Source organism: Xenopus laevis, chromosome 9_10L (genome assembly GCF_017654675.1).
Source record: "Xenopus laevis strain J_2021 chromosome 9_10L, Xenopus_laevis_v10.1, whole genome shotgun sequence".
In the NCBI taxonomy this organism is placed as follows: domain Eukaryota; kingdom Metazoa; phylum Chordata; class Amphibia; order Anura; family Pipidae; genus Xenopus; species Xenopus laevis.
Genome location: NC_054387.1, coordinates 1,168,380 through 1,176,778, shown reverse-complemented (window position 1 = coordinate 1,176,778; position 8,399 = coordinate 1,168,380). Strand labels below are relative to the sequence as shown.

Genomic DNA, 8,399 nt, shown 5'->3' with positions numbered 1-8,399 from the left:
TTCTCCTCTCCCAATGGGCCTGCATATACTCAGTTATGGTACAGCATACAGGGGGCTAAATCAGATAAAGGTCATCACCAAATAAGCAGATCTTTATGTGCATGGCTATTTTAACTTGATTATTTCACAAACAAACAGTACATTTTTAACATTCTATTTAGAAAGTTTCTTATTTCCAAGAGATGAAGCTCATAGTAAATGTTCATTTCCACAACAGTTCCTATTTAATAAAGCCTATCAATTATGAATGTTCTCATCCTGAGCATTAATAAGACCCAATAAGACTGCAGTCCCTACATCCCATATCTGACAATGCATAATAAATATAAATTGTAAATGTTTCCAACTCACATACAGCCATACTGATAAGTCATAAGTAAACAGTGTAAGAATGGACAAACAAGACTTTACAGTCAATATGTATTCCTGTTACCAACTAAACCACACCTGTGTGAAAAAGCTGAACAACCCAGAATAGGGGGTATAGCTCAGTGGTAGAGCATTTGACTGCAGATCAAGAGGTCCCTGGTTCAAATCCGGGTGCCCCCTTCCCCTATTTATACTAAATTAACTTGATAATAAATGTGTATTTATTTGACTTTAGAATAAAATAAAATATTTCTCTCATTTTCGTTTCCTGCACTGAAAACTACCAGAACAAAGCAAAGTTGACCCTCCCCCTCACTCTGCCACATAGAGGCCAGTAATTGGTCTTTTTGGTCATTGCTAAATTACATACAAAACCTGAATGATTCAGGAAGTAAAGACTGTCCTGCTCAAAAGAGCTTACAATCATGAATGAGAAGAGGGTATGAAACACAAGAGTTTTTTAGTGTCATTAATAGACGTTATGAATATTCTGTAAGGACAATGGAAATGCTTTTGCTGCCTTACAGGTATTGTTTATTTAAGCAATAATTATTGTCACTTTCGGCACCCTATATCCAGAACCCAAGCTAAGCTCCCTGGTCTCGGATCTCACTTCTGCCTCTAACCACCGCCTTTCACCTCGGGAGGAGCCCTCGGCTAATCGGATGCTGCCAGGTCTTAATAGAGAGAGGAGCAAAGCTAACGGGTCTGGACGAGCAAAGGGGCACAATAGTCTCATCAGGATACTGGAAGGAAGAGCACCACCAGGAACAGGCAGGCCGGGCAGCACAAGCAGAGCAGAATCGTCAGACAGGCCGGAATCAGTATAGGAGAACCTAGAATAGTCAGTGGACAGGCAAAGGTCGGATTGGAGTGGTCAGAGTAGTCACAGGCAAGCTAGGATCAGGATTGACGATATCAGAATAGTCAAACAGGCAGGCAAGGTCAAACACAGGAGATCAAACAGGAATCACTAAGATTAAACACGCAGGAACTCTACTAATAGAACCTAACAACGGGCAAGGTGCTGTAGACTAAATTCCCCTTTTATAATTTTTGAATTTCATGCCAATGCACCGGCGTGCACGCCAGGGGGAACCGAACCGGAAAAGATGCATGCGGCGGGCGTCCCCGCTGGAGGCATGGCGGGCACCCCCGCATGCCCAGAAGGAAGCCACTGGACCACCAGGGTAAACGTTCTTTACAATTATATTCCAAACTGATTCCTCATGACTGGGCAATATCACCTACTTGATACAGAAAGAGAGCGTTGGTGGGTTTATAAAGACCCAAGATGTCAACAAAAGGTTTTGGAAGGCAGCCTTCAACTGAGAAAATACTAGAAAAGATATCAAAAAGGTATTTCATGTGATTGGTTTCTCCAGTTATTACCATTTTTCTTTATTATTATTATTATCATTATTGCCATCAAAAATACCTTCACATTGATCTTCCCATTAAAACTCTGTTTGTCTGTTATGTCCTAGTGAGACAGGGGCCATGAATGGAACCAAGTCACAGAAGGTTCACAGAAGGGAAAGTTTGTAGGTCTGGAAAAATAGAAAACACATTGAGCAAGACTTTGCCATGTAAAAGTACCTCCCAGTGGTTCTGGGAGCCTAAATTGGGTTGGGATTGATAGAATCCCAGGTTTTGGGCAGATAAGGGGCTATGCATTAAAACCAACATGGTGCTATGGTATTGACTACTTTTCTCTAATTTTGAAACTCAAATGCTGAGTATAATGTCAAGGGGGCATGACTGTGAGCAGTAAGATGGTGGGTGGTGGACAGTGAACTAGATAGAGACCTGGTCTCATCAGGGTTTCTGAAGCAGATGGTTACACAAACAAAATGTGTTGCCACTTCCCCACTCACATCTCCACAAACTGATCTACTCAACTGCTGGGTATTTGGACTCGTTGATACAATTAACATGCAGATTGCCCTTTTTAATTAAGCATAATGATTGACTATTATTATCATTGAGAGGGTAGCACTCTCTTCTATTAATAAATAGATCATTAGAATGAAATGTACAAGTAAGAACCTCACTTAAATGGAAATGTTTTGTGCATAATTAACTCTAGGCCAGAGTGACACATGGCATTTTCTCTGCTGGTATGTTCCTGATCCACTGCTTTGTGTCCTGTCTTTCGTATGCATTTTATTTGAGGCAAAAATTTATACTTTGTATTTTTGTGCTTAAATCCACACCCCCACATGCCTTGCAGCAGATGCTAAAGATTGTGCAAGGCAGTGGATCAGTTTTCTCTACCAGTATATTTACACTGGTGGAGAAAACATGATGCATGATATTAGCCTTAGTAACAATTTAATCCTCATTATGGAAACCATTTACCAAATGATGTGAAAAAAAAAATGATCAAATACCCTACACATCATCATCAGATCGCTATGCAAAAAAACTGTGTATTTGTGAAGGTGCATATTGAGGCTGTGTAGAATTCTCCCAGACATCCATCATGACTTTTTGATGGCTTTTCTTTTTTACTTTGGAGACTTTTTTTTATTGTCACATTGCCAAGAGAACTTTTGGCCTGGATCTAAACTGGACTAGCTAGCTTTTAGCCTGATATTGACCATGGTACTCCACTGTCAGAGCATGTACTTGGCGGGCTGCTCATGTTTGACAGACCCTTTTGTGATCCTGTTAGATTGCCGTTGATCTGTCCATACAGAAATTGTAATCTGCTGATGTCCTTTGTCTATGGAAGATCATGGAAGATGTTCCTCTTGGCTTTCTGCTGATTGTTCTGTCTGTAGGTCCCAAATTAATGGAACAATAACATTTGTCAATGCCTGTGCAGGACCAATTGCACTGTATTCACCTGTTCAGCCAACTGTTTTCCCTCCTACTGTATATTTAATTTAGTTTCCTTACCAATTCTATTTGGTATAACTGTTTATAAAAGAACCTTCTTAGAATTGGTAATGAGCAATCTGAAGCAATTGTCTACCATGAAAAGTCTACTGCTCTCCAGCTATGAGATGGGGATGGAGACGACAGGTGCAGTTCTAGAGAAAGGAAGGGTTTGTCCGTAATGGAATGTAGGACTTACTTACCCTTCCCTTCTATTATTTTCCACTTACATAATAACCGGGTGTACCCAGTTTTAGTAATAAATTGCAGATACCAGTTTCAGGAAGGTAAGAGATCCTTGGAGCCTATATGAAGGCTGTAGAAAAATGAAGGAATGTTCCTGGATCCTTCAAGTTTTCTGTTGCTTGAATCAAGTTAGTGCGATAACATGACATTTAAAATACTAGTAATTCACGTTCAGACCGGATGGGCAGCTCTACTGGCAAGCAACCCTTGTTTACTATCCTGGTTGACTTGTCTGCTAGACTTATAGGGTGTAATATTATAATTTACATTTATTTAAAAGGAGTAACACATAAATCATTATCTTTTTATAGCGTAGGAGATGGGAAAAATCATGTTCTTGAGTGAGTACAACAAATGAATAATACATTAAATAAAGCTCTGCTCTGAACAACGTGTAGCCCTTTGAAACTATATCACAGCAGCTTGAGAGTCAATAATTTAAATACTGGTGGTTTAACAACAGAAAGTCCCAAGAGAAATACTTTCATGCTGTTTATACTCCCTCTGGTGGATGTGCAAGAGCCTTACTGATTTTGCATGAAGACAAAAGTGACAGTGACCTAAATGTTGATAATATAATTTATAGTTTGCATAAGTGACAAGTCTTTTTAGTGGAAGTTGTGTATAATGAACACAATGGCTCATATACATCTGCAAGCAGTGTCGGACTGACCCACAGGAATACCAGGGTCAGGTGTCAGTAGGCCCTTGTGCTGCTAAACATTTGGCCTATTTCATGGCCAATCCCAGTTTCTATAAGAACAAAGAGGCTAAATAGATGGAATAATAGGTTATAGTATGTATAACTAAAAGAGACTAGACGAATAGAGGTTGAGTGAGGAGAGGAAGAATATTTAGTATTGAGAGTGGGCCCCTGGTCTTAATTTTCTTGGTGGGCCCCTGGTCTAAGGTTTCTGGGTGGGCCCTGGTGTCCTAGTCTTACACTGCCTGCAGATTCAGTGAACAAAGTGCAATTCCAAGCACAATCGCCATGTTTTTTTTCCCTACAATGCAGTGCTTTTTTCCCAGAATTCCACAGTTATTGTGAGCACAAAGGACCTTTGAATCTGATGCAACTGTTCTGCGTCTGGAGCAACTGCAGGTGATGTGCACAAGGGTTACCCTGCCTCAATTGGGACAGCAGAACAAGAGAGAAATTCTATTGGTTGCAGTTCAAATGATCTAACTGGCCATTATCATTACCTGATGCATTCACACATACTCTAACCCCAATAGGAAATAGAAAGGGGTCAAGGCCCCCAAATTTGTTTCAGGCTCCCACTGCCCAACAAAATCACAAGTCACTCACAGCAAAAAAAAACAATCATGGGTTACCCCCCCCCCTATTTCATGTGCATCACAGATCACCCGTGGACCCTCCTACAGAGGAAGCAGACCAGCCCTCCACCCATGGTTCATAAATGAGACATTATGAGTAATGGTGTTCTGGCATCTTGAAGCTTTTTGGATAAGGGGTTTCTGAATAATGGGTCCCATACTCTGCTGAATCTTTCTTAACCTCAAAAGGAGTTCATTCTCTCTCATATAGCATTTACTCAACCATAACAAGCAATTACATTTTGGCCATAAATCCAAAAATCTGTCTGTAACTGGGCACAGTTATTTTCTTTGTTCCCGAAAATTTCAAACCACGGAAATAAACAAACGCAGGATAATAAAAGACAATTGTTGTCTAAGTAAGAGGAATAACCGATTCTAACAAATGTGCCAATTCTGCCACCTCATGGATACACAGCGGAACAGTACATAGAATCTTGCCAGTATTTTAGTGTAAGATTTGTTTTTGTGTACAAGTATGGTAAACTTTATTTATAAATCACGACTAGGATAGGCATGGCTGTACAATTTTACAATATAGAAAACCCTGCAATTAATGATACCTGAATGTAGGAAAGGTTTGTGAGGTGGAAATCTTTGTTCTGTGTCCCATGCGACTTTAGATATATTCACCCATAATGATGTGGATACAGAAACCTTTAAGACAACTCACTGTAGGTGCAATGAGACAGGAATTTGGGGTAACGTGCATGGTGCGGAAATACAACATGGGAGAATGGGCTAATTTTTGCACTTTGCTCCTTTTCTGCTCTTAGCTAATGAATAAAAAATGTCTAACCCAGTGGACAGTTGTTTTGAGGCAGCAGGGGGCAGCAGTACACTACTCTATAAGGAGAAGAAAAAAAATAAACCCACAATGTTGTGGATGCACCGCCATAAGCCAAACAAATACCTCCCCTGCCTCAGAAAAGCAAAGTGCTGTTCCTCTGAACCCAATAATAATTCTATTAGTATTGTGGGAAAATACCCTTGATTCTGCTATAGAAATACTGAAAGTTTAACTGGTATTGTTTTTTTTTTGTTTGCTCATATTTAATATGCATTTCCTTCCATTTGTGATTTTTATTACCTTCCCCAAACCTCACCCTGTGTTGATTGTTGCACCGGCTAATCCTGGGAAAGTCAGTTCCTTTCTATTGACTTCCCTTTTGGAGTGAATTATTTACACAGTGAGTGCAGTGGCGGGGGAGCAGGGGGTGCGAACGGGCCAGGGCCCGCACCCTCTCAGGACGGGCTCGCGCGCCACTGAAATCTGGGCCGAAAATCACGTACGGAGGGGGACGGGGACTACGTTACTGAGTGTACTGTATACACGGGTTTCATTGTTCTGAGATGTATCTGAAAGAACACTAAATATATACTTGTATTGTACACTGCGCTGTATACCTAATAAACCCTGACATACAGTACATAGTTATGGGGTGTGCACCAGGCTGATGCATTTGTTATTACTGAACACCGTGCTGCACTGTGGTTAATAAAACATGGTGATTTGCATCCAAAATTGCACTTTGGGCATTGCACATGTGTTTGTAAATGACCTTACCATGTCCCTTAAAGGTTTATAAAATAACATCCAAGTGGGACAATCTTGTGTGTGATGGAAGTGATCAAAAACCACCATCATTCCCAAGCCTTATCAAGTACAAACATCTGGAGGCACATGCAGGTGCAGCCTAAGCCAGTTTTCCATCAGGTAACACTTGACACTTTGCACAAATTGTCACTTTCCTATATGTAAAGTCCATCTCCTTATACTTATGTCTATAGATGGAACAATTAGTGACCTGTTATTCCATTGCTTTGAGAACTACACTATCATATTCAGCTCTGGAAATGAACACAATAAGCATTAGCAGTTGGGAAAGAAAGATTCTTTGTTGGCTGCATCCAGCATAACTCGGTTTACATGATATGAGTAGTAAGAAGGTGCATCTGCGCATGAATCATGAATGCATAACTATTTTGTTAAGGATTTGTGGAAGCTACAATTTCTGTTACCACTTTATAATTCAGCCCTGACATTCTGCCAGATGTTAAGAGGAAATAAATATTCCATCCATTATTATCCATGTGGCGTACGGATGACACAGGTGCCTTTTGAATTATCCATTCAGGCATAAAACGTTCTGCTTATTGCACTGAGGTGTTAGAAAAGATATTGATAGCTTCAAAATGTCTTAAGCGCATGATAGATTTTCATTCTGACATTGTAAATAGTGTTTGTATGGAAGTTAACGCCCTGGCTTCATGGAATTTCCAGGGATATTAACAGTGGAACACAGCCAAAATATACTTGGAACTTCCTGGCCTTTTCTGAAACTAAAATGTTTTTCAGTCATTTTTTTTGCTTCAGTTAAGAATTAAATTGCTTTATTTTTAGAAAAGCTCTAGTTAAGAAAAATACATTTTTTTACAACGTCAAAATACCAATTTAACTGTTATTTTCCTTAAAAAGCAATTTCGGATCATCAAGTTCTCTGTAAAGCCTATACAAAGCAAGGTTTACCTGACATCTCCTTTCTTGGAGGATTTCCCTATTCCTTGTGTATTAACCTGATATTCAGATAGATGAGGATAAAGGCAGAAGAACATAAAGGCCCGAGGTAGTTATACCAAACTGAATCTGGCCCTGCCTGCTTGAAAACTGAATCTCCTCATTTTGTTTAAGCTTTACAATTGAACTCAGTAGGGCTCATTTAAAGACTTACATGCAGTGCGGTGCAATTTCAGGCACAATGAATCGAGATTTCTACCCACAATGCTGCACTTTCCCCCACAATTCCACTATCATTTTGGGTGAGTGCTGAGTGATGTCACTATTTCACCCATGGTGTCAACCTGAACACAACTGCGAGTGCCAATCTTTGTAGAAAAAGTAGAAAAAGCTTTTGAAAAAGTAGCTGGAGGGCTAGGAAACGTGTCAAGCATGATGGTTCTATATACAAATGGTGTTCTTTTGTAATGAATTTTAAATGGATTAAATAAATAGGTATGGGATCTGTTATCCGGAAACCCGATATCCAGAAAGTTCCGAATTACGGAATGACCGTCTCCCATAGACTCCATTATAATCAAATAATCCAAATTTTTAAAAATGATTTCCTTTTTCTGTGTAATAATAAAACAGTCGCTTGTACTTGATCCAAACTAAGATATAATTAATCCTTATTGGAAGAAAAAACAGCCTATTGGGTTTATTTAATGTTTTTAATTTTCTAGTAGTCTTAAGGTATGAAGCTCCACATTACGGAAAGACTCATTATCTGGAAAGCCCCAGGTCCCGAGCATTCCGGATAATAGGTCCCGTACCTGTACTGGATTTTACATAAATTACTCTACGTGGTGCTCCATGTTTTGCAGATGAACTCTGACCGATGCATTCCGGAGCAGCTCCCATGTTCAGCACACTGTGAGTAGATTTACGGGGGTGCTCCCTATGTTTTGCCCTACATTTGTAGAGATGGGGAATTTGTGACACTGCATTATAATGACATGTGTGTGTGATTCACTATTTGCAAGTTTGCTGTCCTTACTGAGTC

General features: G+C 39.8%; 1 non-coding gene across 1 annotated transcript; it reads left to right on the top strand.

The window, feature by feature from the left end:
* Nucleotides 1-477: 477 nt before the first annotated feature.
* Nucleotides 478-549, top strand: trnac-gca. Its single transcript has one exon. It is a non-coding gene; the product is annotated as a tRNA-Cys (tRNA).
* The last annotated feature ends 7,850 nt before the right edge of the window (nt 550-8,399 follow it).